Source organism: Gymnogyps californianus, chromosome 5 (assembly GCF_018139145.2).
Source record: "Gymnogyps californianus isolate 813 chromosome 5, ASM1813914v2, whole genome shotgun sequence".
NCBI lineage: Eukaryota > Metazoa > Chordata > Aves > Accipitriformes > Cathartidae > Gymnogyps > Gymnogyps californianus.
The window spans coordinates 50,672,081-50,698,211 of NC_059475.1; positions in this window are offsets into that span (position 1 = coordinate 50,672,081).

Consider the following 26,131-nt stretch of genomic DNA (forward strand, 5'->3'; position numbering starts at 1 on the left):
ATACCTTTTGTTCTCCACTGTCCATCTCTGTTGATAGTCAGACCCACATGTTACTTTACGTTATCTATTCATTCTTTAATGCCACAGTCGCATTCCCTCGGAAGAAGTGCTGTGTGAGCCAAAGCCTAAATGGCTCCAGTTCCACAAACAGACACTTAGAATTAATTTATCATAATAGTATAGGCTGTTGTCGTGGTTTAACCCCAGTCAGCAACTAAGCACCACGCAGCTGCTTCCCCCTCCCCCTCCCAGTGGGGTGAGGAGGAGGAAAGGAAAGAAAAAAAGTAAAACTCGTGGGTTGAGATAAGAACAGTTTAATAACTAAAGTAAAATATAATACTAAAAATAATAATAATGAAATATAATAATAATAGTAATGAAAAGAAATATAACAAAAAAAGGAAGGGGGGGCGGGAAGGAAAAAAACAGTGATGCACAATGCAATTGCTCACCACCCGCTGACCAATGCCCAGTTAGCTCCCGAGCCACAATCCACACCTCCTGGCCAACTCCCCCCTGTTTATATACTGGGCACGACGTTCCATGGTATGGAATACCCCTTTGGCTAGTTCAGGTCAGCTGCCCCGGCTCTGCTCCCTCCCAGCTTCTTGCACACCTGCTTGCTGGCAGAGCATGGGAAACTGAAAAGTCCTTGGCTTAAGATAAGCACTACTTAGCAACAACTAAAACCTCAGAGTGTTATCAACATCATTCTCCCACTAAATCCAAAACCCAGCACTGTACCAGCTACTAAAAAGAAAGTTAACTCTGTCCCAGCCGAAACCAGGACAGCTGTCTGTGCGTATATGCTTGTACAATACATAGCACAAGAAGATCTTTATCCTATTAATGGGAATACTAACATTAAATACATGAGAAGTCTTTTTACCATTTTTAATGCATGAAAATATATCCAACATAAAGGAATGCATGGTGGGGATATTGATAAGTTATCGCAGAACTATTAGCCCCTGATTCAAAGATTCAAGGAAACTTTGTCAAGACAGAAACAGTCAGCAGAATCTGTTACTATCTGAAAATTACAGAATAATTTAGGTTGGGAAGAGGCTCTGGAAAGCATCCGGGCCAAGCTCCAGCCCAAAGCAGGTACAATCTTAATCTTGTATTTTACTGATTCCTCACACTTTAAAAGTTGAGTGTACATACATGCACATGTGTATATGCAAAGAAGATTCTGACTAAAGAATCACAAACCAAAATAATACTAATCTGAATTTTTCTGGCAGTCTAGTGCACCAAGTAGAACTGACTGCTTAGACTGAAATTAATCCTTTGGTGTCATCATTCTAGACACTGGCTAAGGTACAATAATGAGGTCAGCTGGAAGCTTCTGTTGTGTCTTTACTGGAGGCAATTAAATGATTCAATGCCTGTAATTGCTAAATAGGGCATTTTTACACATGCATAAAACTACAACAAATATATAACATTTAAAAATACAACATGAAAAAACTGCTGAGAAAGAGACAAGAATCACAAATAAATGTGCTTGTATTACAAAAGCTTGGGCAATGTGCTGCAGCAAATAACTCAGGTTTCTGTATTTACTGAGAAAATTATGGGGAACTGAAAAATAAAAGGCATGCATGATCTAGTTACAGCTGACTTAGTCTGTAATGTTAATGGTAAAAAGTGTGAAAACTGTAGCAGACTGGCAAGAAATTAGAGACATTCATGAATGGAGCTGACTGCTGATACCCACTGCTGTCTTTGAAACAAATATTACTATTTTAGCAGTGGGAAAATTATTTTTCAGTCATGTATAAGGAAGAGGTTGTTGGATTCAGGAAGAATGCAACAAGGGTCATGCTGAAAACATGGAAACCAAATTCATTTGTTTCTCCTCAGGCAAATCACGGTTTGGGCTGACCAGCTAATTACCCTAACCTTGACCCAGGGGGAGAGTCTGACTTCTCAATAACTTACAGGTGATTCACTCTTTTCCACGAGTTGAGCTGTGTGTTTCCCCTCCTGAAACTAAAGCAATCCATTTGGATCAAATTACGCATGACAATTTTGGGATGTAAGTTAAGAAATGAATAGGAGCCAAGCTAAACCTATTTCTTTCTAGCAGCACAGACTGAGGTTGCACAGGTGAAAGGGTTTATTTCCCCTCTTTATTATTTTTTCCCTTCAAGATTATCCTTTGCATTTTTGTTTACACAGTTGCTAAGAATTAAGAGAAGTTGGGATCACAGATGTTTATTAGAGTGGAGTGATGACATACAACATCCGCACAAATCGTGAGATATGAGATGTAATTCTGGATGCCAAACAGGTAGTTATTGGGAGACTGGGTAAATCAGTAAGTATAAAAAAAGCAGATCTGAGCATTCATCCAGAATGCAAACTGACCCTGAAATGGCAAATGTTCACTTAAGTATTTTTAAAACAGTTACACCTGGGTAGCCTGCTTAGTTTCTGCCTACAGCATTAATGAGGTTTCCAAAATGAGGGAACCTCACCTGAGGAAAGAATATTACTGAGAAACTAAGTTGGTCTAGTTAGAACATGTAGGAAAGTTGGAAGACCCCCACCCAAAAAAGTAGACTATAGATATATCAGTTCTCCAAAGGACTCAATAATACCCTTAATTTAATGAATACAATCTACATCTGGTGAATTTTGGCAAAAGCAATAACATCAGCAGTGCTTTGTCCAATAAATGTTTAGAAATAATATATTTTCTTGAATTGCTGCTTAATCTGCAAACCTTTGATGAAATATATCTAAATATGGAGATTCCAAAATCATATTGCAGAAAATCTGAAAACATTTTGTCTGTATTTTTACAACAGAAGGTAATTAATCCTAACCTTAACATCTATCATCTTATGATTAGGTGTTGGTTAATACTGAACTACATGCACAATCAAAACACACTTTAGGCAGATTCTGGTTTCTTACTATTTCTTGATAGGTGATTTCTTTTACATCTAAGAAATTATTAAATTTATTTTATTTTTGTGGTGCATGTGAGATGGTAATTTTATAACTATACATTACAGTAAGTGATAACATGATTAAAGGAAAAAAATTACTGTGGTGTCCAGAGATCTGTATATGAATATTTTAGATTGCAAAGTAAATATGATGACAGGACCTTTTCAACCTGGGAATAAAAAATTCCAAGAATGAGAATACTTTTTAAAGAAGTAAAAACACTACCACTATTTCGCGTTGTTTTGGTCTACTATCTGATCTTTGCAGTGGCTCATAGCAGTAAGTCTACAAATAGGCTATATTTACCCTCATCTACATGCATTTGTTGAAAGACATGACAGCAACTCTGTTTCATAGTTGATTTCTATAAGAAGCCACCGAAACATTCTTATTCCTTCATTATGTTTCGGGTATTTATACCTATAGTCAGGTTTACTGAAGAACAGGGAGATTGCTTGAATAAATTCACTGTAGAAGTATGGTTAAGGCACAAATTCACATTTTTCCAAGGGCAATTCAGAATAGCAGCACAGCTGGGATTCCAGCAGAGAGGCTGGTTCCAAGTTCCTGTCTTTCACAATTGAGCAAAAGTCAAGAAGAACCTCCTCAATTAGCTTTGTAAAACAGGGTGGTGGTCACACCATCCTTGGTTTCCAGTTAGATCTCAATGCACCTACATAAGCAGAATCAGAATTTTTATTTTATTTTCTCTGTGCATTACACTTTATGCTGTGTATTTTATGTAATTTATTACACAGAAAAAGCCCCCACCATTTGATGAAATCTTTATTAATAAACAAGTCCAAACTGCTAAAACAGGCTGATGATCTTTACTTTTTCTTCTTTTACTGTGAAACAGACCAGGTAAAGGAGCTTTGCACTGTCCTCTTGACATATCTAAGATCTTGTAGTTTTTATTTTTTGAAAATCTCCCTCCAGCTTCTATTTAGCAAATGAGGCTCTTTTGCATTTTTGTTAACCTCCTTAAACCACTTAAAAGATTCAACTGAGTAAATGTTCCTTGAATGTTAAGCTACTGTAGAGACTGCAACATTTAAGCATTTAATCTTATAGGTTTAAGATGCAGGAAGGCATGGGGGTAAATTACAAATCTTTTGTTTTGCTGTCTGTTGTACTTCCTAGTGATTAGGCAGCACTAGAAGCACTGGATGTCAGTTGTTTTGCATAACTAGGAATCTAGAACAAAGTATAACTAAGCCTTTTTAGATTAAAAAAAAAAAAAAAGATTCTAGGTAATAAAATGAACAAGCCTAGCTTTGGGCCAGATCCTCAGTTTGTGCAGATCAGCATAATGTTAAAGTCAGTTGAACTACATTGATTTACCTAATCTGAGAAGCTATCCCTTCATGGAAAGGTGTATCTTCCCATCAGAATAGGCAAATCAACATGGACAAACTAAGATCAGATTTACCTGGAAGTCAAGCCAAATGCAAGTTTAAGCTACTGAGACTTACAAAACAAACAAACAAACAAACTAACTACAACAAAAAACTGTTTACCTTCTTTGAAACCGCTTTTGATTTTTGAGGATTCTGGATGGAAGGGTTCTTTTGCAACTTTGATTCTGACCAAAAAGCAGAACTTCTGGAAGTATCACAAGAAAGACTCAGGTAATGCATAAAATAAAAGTACTGGTTATGTATCACCGCAGAAATGAGTGATTCTTTGCAGAAAAAAACAAGATATTATCCCTTTAAAAAGGATTTTTTTAAGTTCAAGAACTTCCATTACTCCTTTGTGGAAAAATAAATATAGAAATTAAAAAAATGTGTGAAAGTTACAGCCTCAGGTACCAAAAGGGATTGAGGTCTCTGATCCTCATAACAGAATCTACATCCTTTGACCGAATTACTTAGGGTTTCCCATCAGCCTGAAGAAAATTAAACAGCTCAGAATAGGGTCCAAAAATATATGACAGTTTACTCAGTGGGGAACTTCCTAAACCAACCAACAGAGAAACCCAAAGAAGCAGTGATTGTGCTAAATGGTGAACTCTGTGCTACTGAGAAGCATTTCTGTTTACCAGGTCTTCTTGCTGTACCAGGTATCTTCCACCTCTTTCTAAATGGAACATGAGTCACTGCTTTCTGTAAGAGACAGCTGGAGGAGGATCTGTTACTGTGATCCTTTCGTTTCATACTGGAGCATCAGAAACCTCACATAAGATGTGGGAGTCCAGGGCACCAAAACCTGCATCTCACCTCCCACAGTGGTGTTCTAATCAGCAGGCTGAAGGCAAAGATGTGGGGAGGAGCACTCTTACTCCCACTCTCTTCTTGTGAAGTTGTTCTGCTTTGTGTCAAAAAATTCAAGATTCACAGTGCCCAGAAATGAGAGCCTACTTCTCTGTCTTGGGTTTTAGTACCATTCCTCCCACTGCCTCCCACATGCACCTCATTTCCTCTGAGAGGAGTGTGAATATATTTTATAGGAAGTATTTTCTGTAGTTATTTCACCTCTACAACTGCAATCAGCACTCTAGCCAGTCACTTTGACCCAGTGGCTCCTGAGTCCTTTACAAGGATGGTGGATGACCCACTTCAAAACAGCTTAATACCTCATGGTTATGATGATTGGAAGATCTCGAATACAAAAACTCATACTTGAACCCTGCTCTCTCAAATTGACATCTAACCTTCGAAATGCCAGATACACGGGGCGAAGAGAGAAATGTGTTTTTCTTTTCTATTCCTCTTCCATGTAACAAATCTGCATATAGATCCTTAGTACAAATAAGTGCCACAACTTCTATCCATCTTATAAATCCCAATATGGTTTAAGCATGTGGTAAGAAAGTTGTTCAGTATTGTCAGTCTTCCCTTGTCATTATCTTGAAGAAAGCTTTAAAATTCCCCTGGTGTTTGAATAAAAGTTAACTACTGTCACCTGAATCTATGCACTTGAAATACTATGTGGAAGCTTAGCAGTAGTTTTGAGAATTGGAGTTTTGGGGTCCAACCTCTAACCCCTGCCAATGACCCACTATAAGTGCCACCAGCCACCGTCCAAAGTTCCTGTTCCTCCCATATGACAGGAGCAAGAAGAGTTTTGGCTTGGGGTGAAGCGAAAAAGAGATCTCAGACTTGTGTGCAAATGAAAGTCTGTAGGTGTCTTTCTGGAATTTCTAATTCCAATAGACTAAGAAAAATGAGATTGGCCTTTTCTGTTGGCTGTCTTTGTTTCTAAGCAATGCTGCAATGATTCCTTGTCATTCCATTAATTCAGTTCTTTTTATTCAAATAATTGCTGATACCAACTGTATCTATTTGGAGTAAAGCCAATTGAGAATCATTGCCAAAATTTCCCCACCAGCGTTTTTCTGATCAGAATACTGCAAAGAGCTTCTTCATACATAAAAGAACAAACAACATGTAAGAGAAAGTAATATGCTATAGCTACGTGCTTCTTGCACTCACCATTCCCATCAAAGAATTTCTCATGAAAACCAGTTTCTTAGAAATTGTTAAAATAGAGCTGGGACTGATCATTTCAAATGAATACACAGCTTGTTTACTGAAGAATCTGTGACTGAGACCTGCTAACAGCAGTTTATGTAGACATGCAAACAGCCTTGACTTTAATTTCACTCTGGAGGCACAGGCAGTCTTCACACCTCTGCAGAAAACAAGCTGTGAAGTATCTTCACATCAGATCAATATTGAAAATGTGATAGAAATCAGCGTGAGCTATATAATTTCAGAAATAGATCGTGCCCTGATCTCAAGTGTATATTGATCTTGTATAATGGGGTATTATGTCCTTTAATTACTTTGCAGTATGCAAGCTTATGTTATCTAGTTAAAACAGCACTTTCCTATTTATTCAGCTTTAAAGTACCTTTATCTTTGTGGATTAAAATTGTGTGTGGGACAAAACCAATATTTTTATGCAAGGCTTATAGAATTATCGTTTGCTTTTTTTGATACTTTTATTTTTTATTTTGTGATACCCTAAGCAGTTCAGGTATTTGTGATGAAAACATTAGAGATGAACTAGTGACTTGCCCTTTAAATTTTCTTCTATTCGGTACATTTTCAATCAAGACATCTGGCAGACACCTTTGGGGCCTGGTAGGTATGAAAGTGTTCAAGTTTACAAAGCTGAGAATGCCAGACAACAGTTTATCTACTTCTTGATAATTGTTCAACCACCAATTAGACCATGTCCTTGATTCACACCATTTTATCATACTTAGCCAGACTCAGAGCTTTTTTATTTTCTTTTTTTCTTCTTCTATAGTTTCTTTCATTTATTTTTTTGGCTTCCCGTCTGATAAAAAGGTAAACAGGACCTGAAGTATTAACAAGACTTTTAACCCTTTCTCTGGTGCTGGTTTTCTCAACATATATGTCTGTGGAGTGGATACACCTTTTGAGTGCAAAAAGATTTGAGTAATCTGTTTTTTTTTTAACATCAGTCAGTGACTTACTAGGCACTCCTGCCCTAGACTGTATTATATAAACTGCACTCAGGACTCTCCAAAGATGGCTGTAAGACCAGGTAAAAATGAAAGGCTGTAAACAAAATAATGAGCGTATGTAGCGGGTTGACCCTGGCTAGATGCCAGGTGCCCACCAAAGCCGCTCTATCACTCCCCCTCCTCAACTGGACAGGGGGAGAGAAAATAAAACGAAAGGCTTGTGGGTCAAGATAAGGACAGGGAGATCAGTCACCAATTACCTTCACGGGCAAAACAGACTCAACTTGGGGAAAAATTAGTTTAATTTATTGCTAGTCAAATTAGAGCAGGATAATGAGAAATAAAACCAAATCTTAAAACACCTTCCCCCCACCCCTCCCTTCTTCCCAGGCTTAACTTTACTCCTGATTTTCTCTACCTCCTCCCCCACCGAGCAGTGCAGGGGGACGGGGAATGGGGGTTTGGGTCAGTTCATCACGCGTTGTTTCTGCCGCTCCTTCCTCCTGAGGGGGAGGACGACTCACACTCTTCCCCTGCTCCAGCGTGGGGTCCCTCCCACGGGAGACAGTCCTTCACGAACTTCTCCAACGTGGGTCCTTCCCACGGGCTACAGTTCTTCACGAACTGCTCCAGCATGGGTCCATTCCAGAGGGTGCAGTCCTTCAGGCACAGACTGCTCCAGCATGGGTCCCCTGCAGGGTCACAAGTCCTGCCAGCAAACCTGCTCCAGTGTGGGCTCCTCTCTCCACGGGGCCACGGGTCCACAGGTCCTGCCAGGAGCCTGCTCCAGCGCGGGCTTCCCACGGGGTCACAGCGTCCTTCGGGCATCCGCCTGCTCTGGCATGGGGTCCTCCACGGGCTGCAGGTGGATATCTGCTCCACTGTGGACCTCCATGGGCTGCAGGGGGACAGCCTGCCTCACCATGGTCTTCACCACGGGCTGCAGGGGAATCTCTCTCTGCTCCAGTGCCTGGAGCACCTCCTCCCCCTCCTTCTTCACTGACCTTGGTGTCTGCGGAGTTGTTCCTCTCACATCTTCTCACTCCGCTCTCTCTGGCTGCAACTGCCACTCCCCTGTAACTTCTTTTCCCTTTCTTAAATGTGTTATCCCAGAGGCGCTGCCACTGTTGCTGATTGGCTCGGCCTTGGCCAGCGGCGGGTCCATCTTGGAACCCACTGGCATTAACTTTATCGGACATAGGGGAAGCTTCTAGCAGCTTCTCACAGAAGCCACCCCTGTAGCCCCCCTGCTACCAAAACCTTGCCACGCAAACCCAATACAGCATATTAGAAAATTAGGAAGGAATAAGATGCAGAAACTCTCTCTCCACAGCTACAAGACCCTAATGTAGCAAAGCACTTATGCCTAAAAATATCTCAGTGGCTGCAATGAAACAATGACCTTCGCTGTTAGATGTGGGTCTCTGCAGTGTATTAGGTGGTAGGGAATGAGCACCATCCGTCCATTGCATGTAAGAAACCACATTATTTGTTTGGGGGGTGGCAAAAGGAGGAAAAACTCAGATCTGCATTCTCAAGAAAAAAGAAATTCTGTCAACACAATGTGCAATTAATACCAGCTCAGAGAACTAATTGGGTGCACAGAAATACCTGTCTCAGAGGCAGAAGTTACATCAATGTTATTTTATCTGAAATAGCTAAAATTTCTTCTCAGCAGCTCCTGTGATGTTGGCACATTTGGTTGGGAAAGATGTATTCAAACATGTCAACATGAAATTTTGGTATTCCATACATAGAAACAATATTTTCACAGCTATGTTAACACATAAGTACACTGAATATCCAGATGATGTTACTGCTGTATTCTTACGGCAAATATCAGGGTAATGCCATTCAAATTACTGCCTAAAATGCAATCTTCTACATAAAAGAATGGGATAAAATCTGAGTTACTGGGAGCTGGCAGTGAGGTTCTAACTGTCAGATTTTGATTAATGTATCTTTATATTAAATACATTCTGTAGTACAGCAATTCTGTACTAATTGTTGTGAGAAAGATGATGGAAGAAAATGAAACAATCAACCAGATTTTAAAAAAGGAACTGATCAAGACTTTTTTGTGTCCTATAATGCACACGTGATTCCACTAGTGCCTTCCTCCTTAAAATTTACACTCTAATTTTATGCCACTAAAATTAGAGAGACAAGAATACCAAAAACTATAGGCTTTGGTGAAAGTCACTAGTCTAAGCACCATTGTCCCAGACAAATTTGCCCAGTCCAAAACTCTGACAGTACTTTTCCTGCCTCACAAGATATTAGACTGAAAATAAGTCAGGTTTATAGCATGAATGCTTTCAGTGTATCCAGACACTTGAGGATGAGCTAAAGGTAATGCTCAATTTTTTATTCTTTGTGGTAAGCAAGCTGTTAGCCAAAGCAAAAAGTCAAGCACCTCAAGATGCTATCTTAATCATAGCCTTAGGCTCTAGCTTAACCCAGACACACCAATTTTAACAAGTTGAGGCACGGACTTAGGCAAAGGTGAACCAAATCTGCCTTTTGGGTAGATAAAGAAATGAACTTTCCTTTAATACAATGAACATTCTAAAGTATCATTTGGTCTTTTTAAAAAGAGAGAAAATGGTTGCCTGTGTTCTCACTGTATGTAAAAGAACAAACTGCAGCCTTGAGCCAAGTAATGGGGAATTGCTCACCAGATCTCCACCACTTCCCCTGGTTCCTGGACTCACTTTCCCAGGTATGGAGTCCCAAAAGTTCCAGGGAGGTATCTCTGAATGACTTGCTCAGTCCAGGGAATGTTAAACCAGTCTGAGCCCCACAGAACTTAATAAACTTAGTGTAGTCCTGATTCTATAATATCTTCTCCTATTTCAGCTGTCTCTCTACCTCTTTCATCATTATCTTTTTTCAAAGTGCAATCTCATACACGGTTAAAAAAGACTGAACCTGTTTTTACAATAGCCTTTATTTCTCTGATTTCTCAGGAAAAAGGATTGGAAATTATCATATATAGCATACAGTGGAATTATTTTTATCTGTTTAAGAGTGGAAATTAAGAAATAAATGGGAAGAAATGTATGTAAGAAAAGTAGCATGTAAGAAAATTCTGGCATGAATTAATCCTGACTTTTCACATATCTACCTCTTCTGTTGACTGACTTTGTTTTATTTATAGGAGATCAGGGTCATATTTTTAAAGTGTTGATATATGTAAAACTGTAGGTGGATATATGGAACTAGAACTGCAAAGGGCTTGGGCTCTTAGAACTGGAATCAGTGAAGACATAGCCATTTTAATCTGGAGTGGATTCATGCATTAATTTTCCTGGAAAGTTCTGCTTCTGAACTTACTTAGTGGTGCTTCAGTATCAACAGAGCTGAGCTTAACTCTGCTTCGCTAAGATGCTGCTAAGAATCTAACTCACTCCAAAATCCCACAAAGATTTTCAAATAAAGTCTTTTTCTGGCTATCTCACTTAAGTTCTTCAAGCCAATATACTTATAAATATATCATGTGTTTTTCAAAAACTGATTCTGCTTCTAGGCAAAAGCGAGCCATTGCCATTAGATTATCTTAGTTTGGAGCCATGTGTGGAATACTTGACTGTCCTTCGCCTTGCTTCCCCCACATTTGTCAGCAAAACTGAGGCCTCCAATGAATCAAAATTATCTAGATCAGGAAAAAAAAAATCATTAAGAAAGTGTTCAGGAAAGTATTCACGTTAGCCCAAATTTTGTTGATTGAATATAGATGAGAAGTGATCACAGGTTGGATTTTAGCACCAAGTCTGAGTGGGCAGCTACATATTGCAACCAGTTGGAAAGAGCAAGCTGCTCACCTGGCATTAAATGACATCCTACTCAATGTACCATCTACCGTCATTCTCCTTCTGAGACACTGAACATTCCTGTGAACTACCCAAGGTATGGAGGTACCAGACTCGACTGTGTACTCCACACCAAGGGGGTCACACTTAAATGCAGTACCATCGTCATTCTAGATTCAGAGTCAGAAAGGTATTCAGGTGCGTAACTCTCACTGGTTTCGCTGGGAGTGACATCCTTACAGATGTAAGCATATATATATAAATATAGAAGTATACAATAGATGATCACTGCACAAACAGTGGTGTCAACATGAGTGAGAGAATGCTTCCACACTCAGATGGGTATGACGTGCTGGCAGTGGGAAAGAAAAGGGGGGAATTTCTTAGTCTAGAATTGCCACCAATCTTATGACAAAATTCCTGCATTAGCCTGTCAAGGGTTTTTTTATACATAGATCATCTCTTTGGTACAAGCGAAACACAGTGCTTAGGATTCTGAAGACCTAGGTAGATTTTTCAGGCATTATTAAAATGAAAGCTTAGTGAAACAAAGGAAAATTTGAGCCAGGCTGTGCAGCATAAAGCAGCTGACTATTTCAATTAAAAAAAAAAAAAAAAAAAAGGAATATTTTTGATACACAGAAATCATATGAACACATTTACTTTAATAATCTTCTAAATCTTCCAGGCAGAAGTAAAGCAGTAATAGTAATAGTAATAATAATAATAATAATAATAATAATGATGATCATGCAATTGAAGGGTCCTCTCTAGGCAAAAGAAACACCAAATATGAATGCTAGATTAGAAAGGTTTTTTTTCAGTCATTTTTATGAAAATGTTTTTTTCCTGTATTCTCACTTTTATCTAATATAATATTTTGACCATCAACAATGATTAAACAAGTACTTCTTTTATAGCCAATAACTAGATTTTCTAACAATGTCAGGTATTTTCATCAAAGCAAAAGGTGAAATTATCATTACCAATAAGGCAAATCATTTTTTTCCTGGCACTATGGTCATATTAACTAGAGGATCAAATCAAATGGTGACTGAATTGTCTATGATAAGTATGATAGCATATTTCATTATGAAAAATTAAAATCTTTTATATTCTTTGTAACAGGTATTACTTCTCTTACAACTAAAATGTGTCAACTATAAAAACTGAAAAACTGAAAAACCTATAGACATTATACAGAATAGAACTGAGTTATAATGGCTGAGTGAAAAATGACTTTCTGCTATAAAATGCAAAGAACTTAGATACAGTCCACCCTTCTCCCCAACCCTGTGCCAAAATATCTAGCGTCTGTCTAAACATCTAAACATAATTTGTAAGTATAGGAACATATACAAATGTGCTACATTCAAAATCCTGTTTATGTGTAAAAAATGGAGCACACTTTAGGTATAAGTGTGTAGAAGTAAAGCCATGAATTTATTGTTAGCATAATGGAAATCTTAAGTTTAATTAAGGAATGAACATTATACAAAGAATAATAAAACAGGTAGAATACTTTAGTGTCCTTTAGCTGCACTTCTCAAGGCCTGTGCTCTCATACCAGGTCTGTATTTCTCTACACTACATTGTGTTAGTTGTAAATATCTCATTCTACCTGGAAAATCTGCTTGTTACTGCTATGTAAAACTGTAGTTGTATCATACAAAGATAAGCAGAATTAAAACAAATTAGATATAGACAACTGTTCAATTAGAGAAATTATTATTACAGCCAAACTAAGTAAAACAAAGCTACAAGCATTACGACCTGTTACTAGCAATGGCAACACCATATTACAGGACTACACTGTTGCTCGTGCAGTTCAGTAATGTGCTTGTCAAAGCAGCCAACACTGGCAGCTTCAGCGGAAGGTGTAAAAAATCTGAGCTAGGAAGATGTGAAATAATTATATTGCCTCTCCTGCAAAGGTATTATCATTTCCTTAAGTAACATCCATGTTACTTCTAAGACATGGCAACCTTTCATGTTAATGTTAGGACCTGTCACATTTTACCACTACCACCTTTCCTGAAGTCTTATGTGACTGTAACTCTTGATAGCGTCTAACATTTAAATGTAATTATGCTCTGATCACTCTCACTCAGTCAACTGACTGTGATCAACTCTTGTATTAATTAATTCCCTGTGCTCTAAAATTCTGTTTTAAAAGTGCACCTAAATAAGCACAAAACAAAGCTACATACATGCTATATATCTATATATAAAATGCTATACGCTTATGTGCTATATAACCAGCTCTACCTGGTTTCTGACATGATAGAAATGATAGAAGATAGTGCCAACAGAAAATAACTCAGCTGATGCCATTTTATTCTTATGCCTACTTAAAGGCTACAAGGACATTTATATACGAGGAAGCAAACTTACCTTACTTGTTAAAATATATATATATATATAAAAGTAAGCTTAATTGCTGAAATTGATAAAAAAAACAACTCATATATTAATGTATCAGATTCCTGGAGTAAAATACTTTAGCAAAGTATTTTGTGTAGTTAAGTTATAGATTTTTTTTAAATATAACATTTAGTTCCTTTTTCCCAGAAGACTTAAGCAGTTCTTAATCATTGATTTCTCTCTTGAGATTTTTCTGGTATTTCTATGTTGATCTTAATATTGAATCTATAATGTATGTATAATTTTGTGATAAGATGCTTAGTAAGGTGAAAATACTGCCATTTTTCTTCTTTAAGTAAAAATTACACAATATATGTGTGCAAATAAATATATATAAATATATTTACTAGTTAAGTTTATTGCCTTCCCTTCCTACAATTTGTTTGGAAACAGGATAAGAAATGAAGTTATCTCTTAGAGAAAATCATAACTTTTTATTTTATATTAAGATGTACCAGCAGGTGAAGCTCATTTCAGGCTTAATCAAATGCAGTGATTTTAAAGATTCAGTAAGTTTTGTGTCAGGCATGCAATGTATATCTTTCTAGCCTAAAATGGATTACCTAGGTTTTCCTAATGAAAACACTAAATGTCTGCCTTAGTGTATGTAAATCATGTCCAAAATTTTATCCATTTTAGATAAGCTACAAGGAAGCTACATTTGACTCGGCAAGCACCTCCTGGTCAGGTTTTTCATTCAGCAAAACATATCTACACTAGGTTTTGATTTATGACACAAATCTGAGTTCCGTATCATGGTGACTTGGGACAGGTGTTATACTATTTCTAGTTTGGCTGTATATGTGATTTGATATGTGTTAAATTAGTATTTTAGTCTATAGCAACTTGAATTTTATCATGCCCATGAAGCAGTAAGCAAAATGTATACATAAGTGCAATAGCTATTTCATTGAAATTAACTCAGCTCTGTTCTCAAAAGGAAGTTTAAAACAGTATCCTGTGAACACACAACAACAACTGCTCAAAATAATTGCAGTAAAATGAAAACCATTTTGTCACAGTATGAAAAACTGATGGACAGTTACTTCGTGAGTGTTCTTTTCATCAAGCTATTGAATTTGGCTTTGAGTCATGCTGATTATTTCTGCAAGTTAAAGCAGTTAAGTGAGAAGCAAATCTCTTAAACATATGGCAGGTCTGATTATCATATGAAAGCCAGGCATGTCAAAGATTTGGAGAACACATTGCTCTAAATAGACTCGAAAATGAAAATTAAATACCAGTTTTAAAATCCCTACTGGAAGGAGAAACACCTTTCCTGAGGGCATATGCCAAAATTTAGGGATCATGTAAACATTTTTGATTTTGCATTTATTAAAAACAACGGTCGAATCTCTGTCTTTATAATAGCTCATTTGGTAAGCTCTGACAGCCACATCTGCTGAAATGAGGGAAGGGAAGGGAAGAGGAAGGGGAAGGGGAAGGGAAGGGGAAGGGAAGGGGAAGGGAAGGGGAAGGGAAGGGAAGGGAAGGGAAGGGAAGGGAAGGGAAGGGAAGGGAAGGGAAGGGAAGGGAAGGGAAGGGAAGGGAAGGGAAAGGAAGAGGAAGGGGAAGGGGAAGGGAAGGGGAAGGGAAGGGAAGGGGAAGGGGAAAGGGGAGGGAAGGGAAGGGAAGGGAAGGGAAAGGAAGGGAAGGGAAGGGAAGGGAAGGGAAGGGAAGGGAAGGGAAGGGAAGGGAAGGGAAGGGAAGGGAAGGGAAGGGAAGGGAAGGGAAGGGAAGGGAAGGGAAGGGAAGGGAAGGGAAAGGAAGAGGAAGGGGAAGGGGAAGGGAAGGGGAAGGGAAGGGAAGGGAAGGGAAGGGGAAGGGGAAAGGGGAGGGGAAGGGAAGGGGAGGGAAGGGAGGGGAAGGGGAGGGGAGGGAGGGGAGGGGAGGGAAGGGAAGGGAAGGGAAGGGAAGGGAAGGGAAGGGAAGGGGAAATATAGTGTTCAAGTTCTCCATCCTTAAAATCAAAACACCACTTATCGCTGCTCTCCACAGAAGGACTTTTGCCCATTGCCTGGAGAACAACCTGCTTATTTATTTCTACATATTTATTTTGTAATATCCCATAGGCCAGGATTTTTTCCATTTGCAGTTAAAAAGGGATTCTCCATCAATATGTTCAAACAGTAGATCTTAGCAATAAAGTGTAACTACTTTAATTATTAGAATTTGAATTGTAGGATAATATGAATAGCTGAAATCCCAGTAGCTGCAAAGTACTGGAATGGCACAAAAATCCTATGTCTTCCAGAACAGGTATTTAAGTCTACCAGAAAAGACACTTGGGCACACATGCATTGGATGTTTTGCCTAGAAGATGAAGATGGAAACCAGTCCAACAGAATTTCTAGTGATGGAGGTATGTGTACAGGGAACCTGACTAGAACTTTAGAAATGAAATAACGTTTTGAGATAGCGCTATAGAGGACTATTCAAAAAGTAGAATTCCAAACTTTAAATAAATGTAATATATGCAAAAGGTTCCTCCTATACCTTTGAATTTTACTGATAACCAACACATATACTGATATATTTCAACTGTTTGAGACCTTAGCAAAGAAAGCTTACAGAAGAATTAAACCCTTTTCTTTGTGGTAGGTAAAAGTCCAATTTAATCTTTGATCATAATCTTTACACTAGCTGTATCAGTTAAGAAGAGTTGTCTAGATTTCATTTTTGCTCTTGGCTGGTCTTGAGGTTATTCAAAACCAGAGTTTTCTAGCACAACAGGTGCTGTGGATTTTTTTACAAAGTTTATTTCATATTGCTGAAGGCTCAAAAAGAGACAGGTAGATTTGTTGCTATAGAATTAGTCATTTTGGGGTGTCAGACATTACCTGTTATTGTTTGTTGTTTAAGGCATGCATTCTATAGAAAGTGTATTTTTTAATGCTTTAAAAAAAGAAAAAAAAAAACAAACGGGTGTTGTGAAGACAGCATCATTAACAATATTTTGGAACAGGATGTAACAAAGAATACATCTTACAAGAAAAACAGCAGGAGGATATCAGGTAAGCAGAATGTAATTATCCGTTTTGGAAGATAGCCAGCACACCAAATTTAGAGGATGTGTCATCCAAATGACAATAAGCTGTACTTTTCATTCATTTATAAGACAGGTTTGAAGTGGTTTTGCATTTCCTGAGTCACATGAAATTTTTTTTTGTTGATTTTTTTCAAAAAGAACACAGCATAGCTTTCTGTAGAAATGTTTCACAATATGAAATCATGATTGTTTAGGGTTGGGTCTTTCATTATTTTCAGCCTACTGATATATTTTATTTTGACATTTTTTCACCTTTTATTGTATCAAAGGAATATCTGCATGAAAAGCAAAGTGTTGTAATCACAAAGTGTTGAAATGTTTCTTTTTTTAGATCTTTAAAAATATTGCCACATGTGTTCAGTTTTTGACATATTCCTGTAACTATTTTTCTATAAAAAACGTTGCTTTGGAAAATTTCTGATAAATTCCTATTCATCTAAGCTGTATTTACATCATTTTAGGTTGCTGGACATCACCAATTAACATAATTTCAAGTGATTGCAGATGTCCACCTGGAGTGTCTCTGCCCCTAAATTACTGGATCATATTGATTTAAGGGAAATAATATTTTCTATTGTAACAGTAATACTTCTTTTTCATTGCAGGTTCTTCTTCTAATCCCAAACTAGCTAAATTATGTAGTTCCACATGAAAAGGTGGTTGCAAGCTACCTGTTACCTTTTAGTCAAAAAAAGTGGACACTGCTGCTGTTCACCTATATAAAAATGTCTTTCCCATGACTCTGAAAATTCATTGTTGAGCTTAGTTGCTGCTTTTTTTCCAGCAGCTGCTAACTTCTCATTAAACTGTTGAAATCCATGACAACAGTGGGGTGGTGTGAGTCATTAGAAGGTTTATTTGTCACACTCTCAGTTTGTCAGTGATGAAGCTATATAAACATGAGTCTATGGCAACCAAGGCATCTCATTTAGCTACGGAACGTACTCAATAAGGAAAGAGAATGTTATGGTCTTTTGAGTAGGTTCAGGATGAACCTGAACCACACCTTTTAAAGTGATTTCAAAGACAACTGGGAGTACTGAGATAGGCTGATAATTATTTGGCTCAATCATATCACTGTTTTTGAAAGCGTAGATTAGCTTCAGCATGCAACTAAACATCAGGACATGAGGGGAGAACAGACTGAACATAATTCTGGTAAAACATAAAGCTGCTTCAACATAGTAAAGCCTGGGTTTTGGAAATAAACAAATCTAGCGGCAAGAGCTGTGATCTGCTTATATACTTTGCTGTGGTTGAGACTGTTATTGGTAACTGCTTCCTCTGCTGATGAGATTTACTCTCCATTTCCTTCTGCTAGCTAGTCATCCAACTCCCCTTTGAAGAAGAAAACAAGCAAACAAACAAACAAACAAGAAAGATGTCACCTGTATGTACATCTTCCTAGTCGTTATTTTACATAGACATCTGGCTGGAAAGCACTGGATCTGATGGACTATAATGTTGTTCAATTGCCCCTGAGCATGCAGGGACAATAATGTGTATGCTGTCTTTATTTTCTGTCCTTTCTAGGCTTCCTTTGCTTGTAGTCCATTTTGTGAACTGCAGAATGTTTTGCAAAAATGTGTAGCTTTCCGAATCTGGAAAGTTCAAAGACAGAAATGGCAATCAATTTTACTTGTCTTTTTGTTCAATATACAAACCTTCCTACTTATGCATGGTTTAAGTACTAGTTTGCAACTTCTGTGGTCATAAGTTGAAGTCTTATAAAGTGTTTCCTGCTGAAATGTCATGCTGGCTAGAATTCAGCAGCAAATAAATATTGCTGTCCTCACTAATTTGAAACAGTGTGAGTTTTAAATCTTTAGCTGCAGGAGATTTATTAAGATTGCAGTTTTCATCACCCTCCCTTCAGTCTATCAAGATAGGTCAAAACTGCAGAAACCATATTTTTCAGAATTATTTCAGTGGTTGCAAATTCCATTTCTTTAATTCCTGGGTTATAATACAGCATGACAGCAAGAACCCTAAGCTAGAAATAAATGCAGCAGTTATCCATGAGAAGGTTTTAAGCTTAAAGTTAACTAACTGGTTTGATTGAAAATGTCTTTGAGTTTTGACTTTGTAAAAAGCTGACAGATTCTGATGCACAGCTTTGCTTATCGAATTTTGAGTTACCATTGCATTACTATGATCAATTTCTTTTAAATTGCTGAACATTCTTTGAGGCATATTTAAGAAGGACGTGTGCTTTTGCTGTGTACATGAAGATTTTCTGCATAGAAAATGCACTGTATTGTTACTTCATAAATTCTTACTGACTTCCTATCAACTCCATCTTTCTTTCATGTATTTACAACTTCTCTAACATGTTCTAGGGCAGTAAAACATTACTCCATGATGGAAGGCATAAATTAATGAAATTATTACTTTTTTTCTAGCAATTTTCAATATTCATTGTTAAACAGATTTATCACTACAACCTTATCACTATCATACACATTTTTTTCCTGTTGAAGAAGTACTTGTAAAGTGCTTACGTGCCATCCATTTATTCAGGCTCTCTATAGATAGCTTGGTCCTAGGCAACCAAAATACTTTTAGATAAAACTGTGTTACAGAAGAGAAGGTCAGTGAAAGAGTTCAGAGAACTTCATTGGAGCCTTTTATCACAGATGGAAGAACATTAGGCAGATGTTCTGAGACTTTGCAAAGTCATCACCCAATTTGAAAGGCTTTTTTAAAAGAACATGAGGTTTACTCTAAAAGAAGGGAAAAATTTTAAAGGACAAAATATGTCTACAACATCCATTCATTGCTTCCTGTTGCCATTATCTGGAGAGGCCTTGACTAAAGGTAGCTTTGACTGGGTAACTGCAACAAGCGTATGAGGCAACATTTAACTATAGAAGGATCTTCCTTCAATGATATATCAATGAAAGAAGGATGAGGAGTGTGAATGACTATATGTGAGTTTTCATTAGCCAGGACAGGGCCGTTCTATTACTCTCCAAATTTAGCTCTCAAAGAGAAAGAAATTAATTCACAGACCAAGTTATGAAGTTCTGCAAAGTAAACATGGGTCTATTTTACTAGGTCATTTATTTTGTGTCACTAATAATTCCAGCTTGTTTTCTACAGCATTACAAGTCCAAAACTTTTTGCAATCATCTCATAAATGCAGTGGTCGAGGTCTCCTGATACTCATTTATTTGTGTATAATATTTCCATAAGTTATTATTTGACATTTCATACCATAGGATACAACTATTGAAAATTGTTAATTTTGCATGATGTTATGACAAAAAACCTGAGTCAGCTCTAGTAAAACTAAGAGTCAAATAGTTTTCAATATAGAGGCAGGTAACAAAGTCTTCATAATTCTTAGCTAGAGCATGATGAAGTGTCATGTAGAGAAATAATTCATCCTCCAGGACTCTGTTCTGTGGTTCATCTTCAGGATGTAAAAAAATCATTAAAAACTTCTGTCGAGTAATAGCTAAATAACACTTTTGTCCTATTCATCATGATATGTTGCCTTCTCAGAGCCAATTTCAGTAGCTCGGAGGCAGCTTTCCCCAGACACATTTCCTTTTAAAGACCCACTGTACACAAAACAGGATTCAAGGGACATTTGTTTGTAACATTTCCAACATGGTTTTGCATATGTTTTTCCTTGAAACCATGCACTGGTTTGCAATCTAAAACATGCATACTGTTTCCCAGGTCTTTATATATTGCCAATACTCATCTTTTATGCATCCAAAATCTTTTTAAATTTTTTAATTAAAAGAAGCAATTACTCTTTCTTAAATTGAAATGAAATAGTCATCAATATCACCCAAAGTTTAAACTCTTGCCTAAAGTCTATTTTAATCAACTAAAAGGCTTGGAAACTTCAGTGGTTTTAGGCTTGATCTCTGCAAGGAAAATCTTTTAAACTGTGGATTTCGGAACTGTTACATTTTTGTTGGAATATTAAGGAAGAAAACTTATTAGACACCTTCTGTAAGAGGCCTACTTGGACATGTGAAGAGAAGGATAATATTAATAGGCCTAAGTAAAAAATTTTCACCAAAAGTTACTTTCATTGAAAAGCCATGCTTTGGCTCTACAAAGACAAAGTCCTTGACTGAGAATTATTTGTTTCAATCTTTCTGTAAAAAAGGTTACTATGTGTGAATTGAGACTTTCATGGATGTACCAGCTGGTCTGCAACATGAAGAAATCTGCATTTGAGTGTTTCTATAGAGACTGATATAAATGAAAATACTGTTCTGATTCAAGACTTAAAAGTAGAAGTGGGATTCCTTCCACTGACATTTGATGTTTACAGGGTTAGCTATCTACTCCTGACATAGGATTGTAGATTTCCATTTTAGTAAATGGAAGTCAATACAGGCAGCGGAGTCTAAAATATATAACCATCTGTTTTAGGATAAGATGAATTCCTCTCTCGACTCCATTCACTGTATTGACCTGATCTCTTCTGATTAAAATGTGAATTTAGATAGCTGCTCAAAGGTAACCAGTGCTCTGTAAAGACTGGAGGCTCAGTTCAGCACAGTCTACTTTGGAGTGAGCTGAAGAGTGTTCTGCGCATCCCTGCACTGACTTGCACCCCATGGACCACAGTGCGAGCTTGTGTACGTGGTTCATGTGCAAACACCTAAATTTAAGTATCTCAACTTCAAAAAGAATCTGGTTTTATGGATTTGATTAATTGCCACCTCATACGTGCGTAATAGTGTTTGAGGCACCCCAAAGCATCCAAATCCAAAAATCTGCACAGAATTGGCAGAAGTGACAAAAGGTTGACGGGAGTCCTGTGTCATTCAAGAACAATAGCTGGAGGTCAGCAGCAGCAGCGGATATTTCAAGTGGCACTACACATCCATATGTGGGCACCTACATTGAATCCCACGTCTTAATTTGGAGATGAAACACATCCTTGAACTTAGACAAACTGAATCCCACAATACATTTCATATTTCCTTTAGTATGAAACTACATGAACTGCCACCTCACACTTCTTTTTTTTACAAGTGAATGAAAGACATGACATTTTTTTGAATGAAAAATAAAAGCAAATTTTGAAATATCAAAAGTTGTCTTGAAATAGGTTTTTCTTTCTCTGCTGTTCTAGCTAGAAGGAGGATTCAGGCACAGCAAGCACAGAAGGTGGCTTTGTGCGAAGGAGAATAAAAACAAGGTCTTTGAGGCCAGCATTGGCCTGCTGCTAGGATTTATTTTAGTGCTGAAAGTTTCTAAACAATGAAGCTGCCAACTTTTTCTGCAAGAATTTATTTAACACTCTCACCATCAGAAAATTTGTCCTTGTTATTTACTCTGAATTGCAGGTGAAGAATTTGGATGTTAAAACAGTGGGAAAAAAATAAATGAAAATGTTCGTGATTTGTGTTCCTTAACAAACTCTCCACTTAAGTAACTCTTTCAGTCTTTCCTAAAATGGTATTTCTTCCAGACTTCTGGTAACAGAAATTATTCCTTTGGATTTTTAGACAATGTTGTGTTACAAACAGTGATTTTCTTCACATTTGCTCAGAAGTTTAAATTTCGCAATCATACCATAGTGAATCAGAGTATTTGATTTTCTGCAGCTAAAAATAGGGAAATCAATACCAAACCGAAAATCCTATCAAGGACCTTAGGTTTATTTTTCACTAACTGAATGATTTAAAATCTAACTAATTATATCTCTATTTATCCTTTAACTGTTTCTTAAAAGACAACCTTGGGTGAAAAAGAACCTAGTTTTTTTGGACAGCTACAATTTTCTTTTTTTTATTTCAGGTTTCAGGTGATATTAATTAGAACCTCTGAGACGTATTTTTGTTTGATATTTCTGTTTCAAGTTTTGGCTGTTTTAGGAAAGTGTAGAATAGGAATATTCACAAACAGAAAGAATTTGCTAATGTTTGCCAGTTTGGTGATGATCACAAGAGGGAGGACTCTGGACTTTGGAGATTTTTTTATCTTTTGGTGGGGTTTTTTTGCTTTTATTGGATCTGCTTCATGGGGGAAAAAAAAAGGAAAAAAGAAAAAAGATGTGAAAAGTATTAACACCAGGCCTGATTTTGATCTAATTTAGAAAAATATTTACCCAAAATAAAACGTCTTCCACAATGTGAATGAAAACAGAGTCTTCTACCCTATCTGAAGGTAGGTCAGAGCATACAGATTTCCATCTGTAACATTTGATTACTGCAGTATGAGTTATACTTAAATTCCTTTATACTAATACTGCTGACCTTTGGAGAGTTATGACTGTGAGGGTAAATATGAAAATAAACTCCTCATTCAAGTTTACCATGTATAGATGCAAATCTTAAAAATAACAGCAGAACAACCAGTTCAGTTTGTATTATTTGAGGTGAAGGTCTGTACTTGGATTGTAGATAGTTTCAATTAGCTGTTAAAATGCAACGTACATCTTTATGTGTCTCCACATTTCATATCTGTATATGCTAGACAGCAAAGCAGAGCTTGAAAATCACACTTCACTTGCTGCTTTTGTTTTTGCATGACAGAATTACTTAGCCAGGTTTGTCAGCTGATTTCCAGCAGAGTGATTTGGGACTGTTGTTTTATTCCCTAACCAGCCACTCAGCTATTTTCATCTCTCTGCAGCTCCCTCTGTTACCTTCAAGGGTCTGTGCTTTGCTTCCTTTTCTTTCCTGGTGGGGATTTCTACACATCTTCACTATCCCTATTCTTGGGATAAGCCACACTAGCCATCACCGGCAATAGATCTTCTATTCTATCTTCGTTTGCTGTCTAGACAGGCTCTTACTTGCACAGTACTTCAGCTTTTTCATGGTCTCAAGGATGCCTAAATGCTGAATATGATACAGGGGATTCTATACTCTTCAAGTATTTAGTGTTATGCTTTCAGAACTTGAAAAAACATGGCCATTTGCTCTCTGAAGGATATATATTTTCACCTTCCGTCTTGCAGAAGTCTCTCTGTGCATCATTTAGCACTACAGAAAGTGTGACACGAGAACAGAATACCCTGATACTATTTAATATAGTATCCTGTTGCCAGAGCAACCAACGTCACATGAGAAAGGAATAAAACCCCCATAATGAACGTAATATGCCATTTGATATTATTAGACAAATATCTTCTAGATCCCAGGTGGCGATCCACTTAGTTTTAGAAAGTTTAAAACTGATAACCCCTGCTATTTTAGTTATAACAATGGCCATTGCCACACATGAACTCAGAGCTGCCTCAACTTCTCCTATAAAGAAAACTTCAATTACTGTCTCAAATTAGATTCTGCATTAATGAATATCAGGACTCGACACTGCTTAGGTATAACTTTGAAATAGCATGACGAACAGAAATGAGCCATGAGGAAAGCACAGAAGACTGAAAAACTTGAAAAAGTCAGCTGCCCTGGCCAAGAATGCGTCAGTGGTACCACTGGCCATTCCTGATACTGTACTAGCCTATCCTTAACAATTTCCAAAGCTGGATGTTCTATAGCCTCCATAGGCTGGTGCTTAACAATTTTCACAGTTGAAAAGTTTATCTTAATACTTCATCTGAATTCTTACTGCTACAACTAAAGGTTTTTGTCCCATTCTTTAGGGAGATAGAAAACATGTTATTTGTTTCTTCTTTGCAGTTTACAAAATATCTCTCACTCTCTTTGTTGCCTTTTATATAAACCAAACTCTTAACACTTTCCCATATATTATGTTTTCTTGATTTCTGACCATTGTCACCACTTTCCTACAGAATCTCTCCAAATGTCTGACAACATTCTTGTAAAGCTGTTTATTCCCCATTCGATATTTCTTCAGCCGATTATGCCTATTAGAAGCAAAAACCTTCCACATCTCTTTATTGAATGGTGGGTTGTTTTGTTGTTTTTTTTTTAAATCAATTTGTCAGGATCATTTACATTTGAGTCCTGTCTCCAGTGTGTTTGAACGCATATGTGCCGATCTTCAGACAGCGAATTGTTCCCCATGAATCTCCTTGGATGACATATCTTCTATCAGTTATCAAAGTAATGAAGCTGGGCTAGAAGAACATGGCACTGACTTCCCCCATACAGCAAGATTCACAGGCTCATTAATAGCTGTTACAGACTGATGGAACAGTCTCAATAACAGTGGTGGAACATGATATTAAACATTAGCTCTCTTACAAACTTCACATATCTCCTTTTTCAGATTTGGTGAATGGTGTTGGGAGTTTTTCAATTGAATGTTATCTTTTCTGTACAATCTGAGTATTTTATGGTAACAATTTCAATTCTGTTGAATATCTTTTCTACCAAAAGCAGAAATGGAATGAAATTCCAATTAGCTTCAGAAGGATCAAAACACTTCATTTTCCTAATTAATCCAGTATGGTTGGGGATTTTTGTGTCTATTTGTTTTGGGTTTTGTTTGTTACAGTACACTCATCTATGACTATAAATACTGTTTTAGTTAAATCACTTGTTTTGAAGAAGAATATACCAGTTATTAACAATCAAATAACAAAATGTGAATCTGACATAGTCAAAGATATGTTTGTCTTCTAAAGAGTGACTCCCTTCACCTGTGTGGGTGTTCAGAAAATATGTTGCAGATGCATTTCATTAGCCTTTTCATCCTTTATTGTTCTATGTAAACAGATTGTTCAGCCTGATTCATTTGGGAGATACTGAACTCCCAAAGTAAATAGTCTTAGGTATTCAGGCAAGCCAGCGTGTTACAATTTCAGACTTCAGAACCATGAACTATACAGTCACAAACAATCAACTGCCTGCCAAAATAACATAAAGGTGCTTTTTTGTCTTAAATGCCTCTTCACTATACTGTTCAATAAAAGCAATTTGTGCTGTCCATGGTGACCTTTATGTGGTATTACATGGTTTGCAGAGGAAGTGCGTCTGATCAATAGTTCTTAGGGATGAGAGCACCTGAACTCTTGGATTCTTCTCCTGCTGGAATATAAGAATAGTAGATGTGGTAAGACTGTGCTCTGTGCTGTGGGAACATAGTTTACTGCAAATTAATTGGTGATTTGTTTGGAAATCTGTCCTTATTGCTCTGAATACATCGTTGATCAGAACAATTTCTAAATAAACAAATTTTAGCCTAGGTTTTTGGTGGTTTTTTGACTAATGGTATTTATGATTAGTTACCAAAACCATGTCACCACTTTGAGAGAATTATTGACTGTGAGAAAAACAAATGACAGATGCAGGTGTGTGTTCACAAATATTTTTTCACTCTCACATGTATTTCTGTCAAGTTTCAAGATTTTGTATTGTAGAAATGTTGCTGTTGTTTGTAATAAATCAGTTCATTTTGATCTACTGGTTCTGATGAGGTAAGGACTTAGATGGAATACTGGAATGTCAGTGATATGAAGCCTATTTTGAATTCAACTCTTAGCCTCATAGAGGTTTTATAAAAGATCTCTCACTTTCCCCAAAATTAACCAGTAGA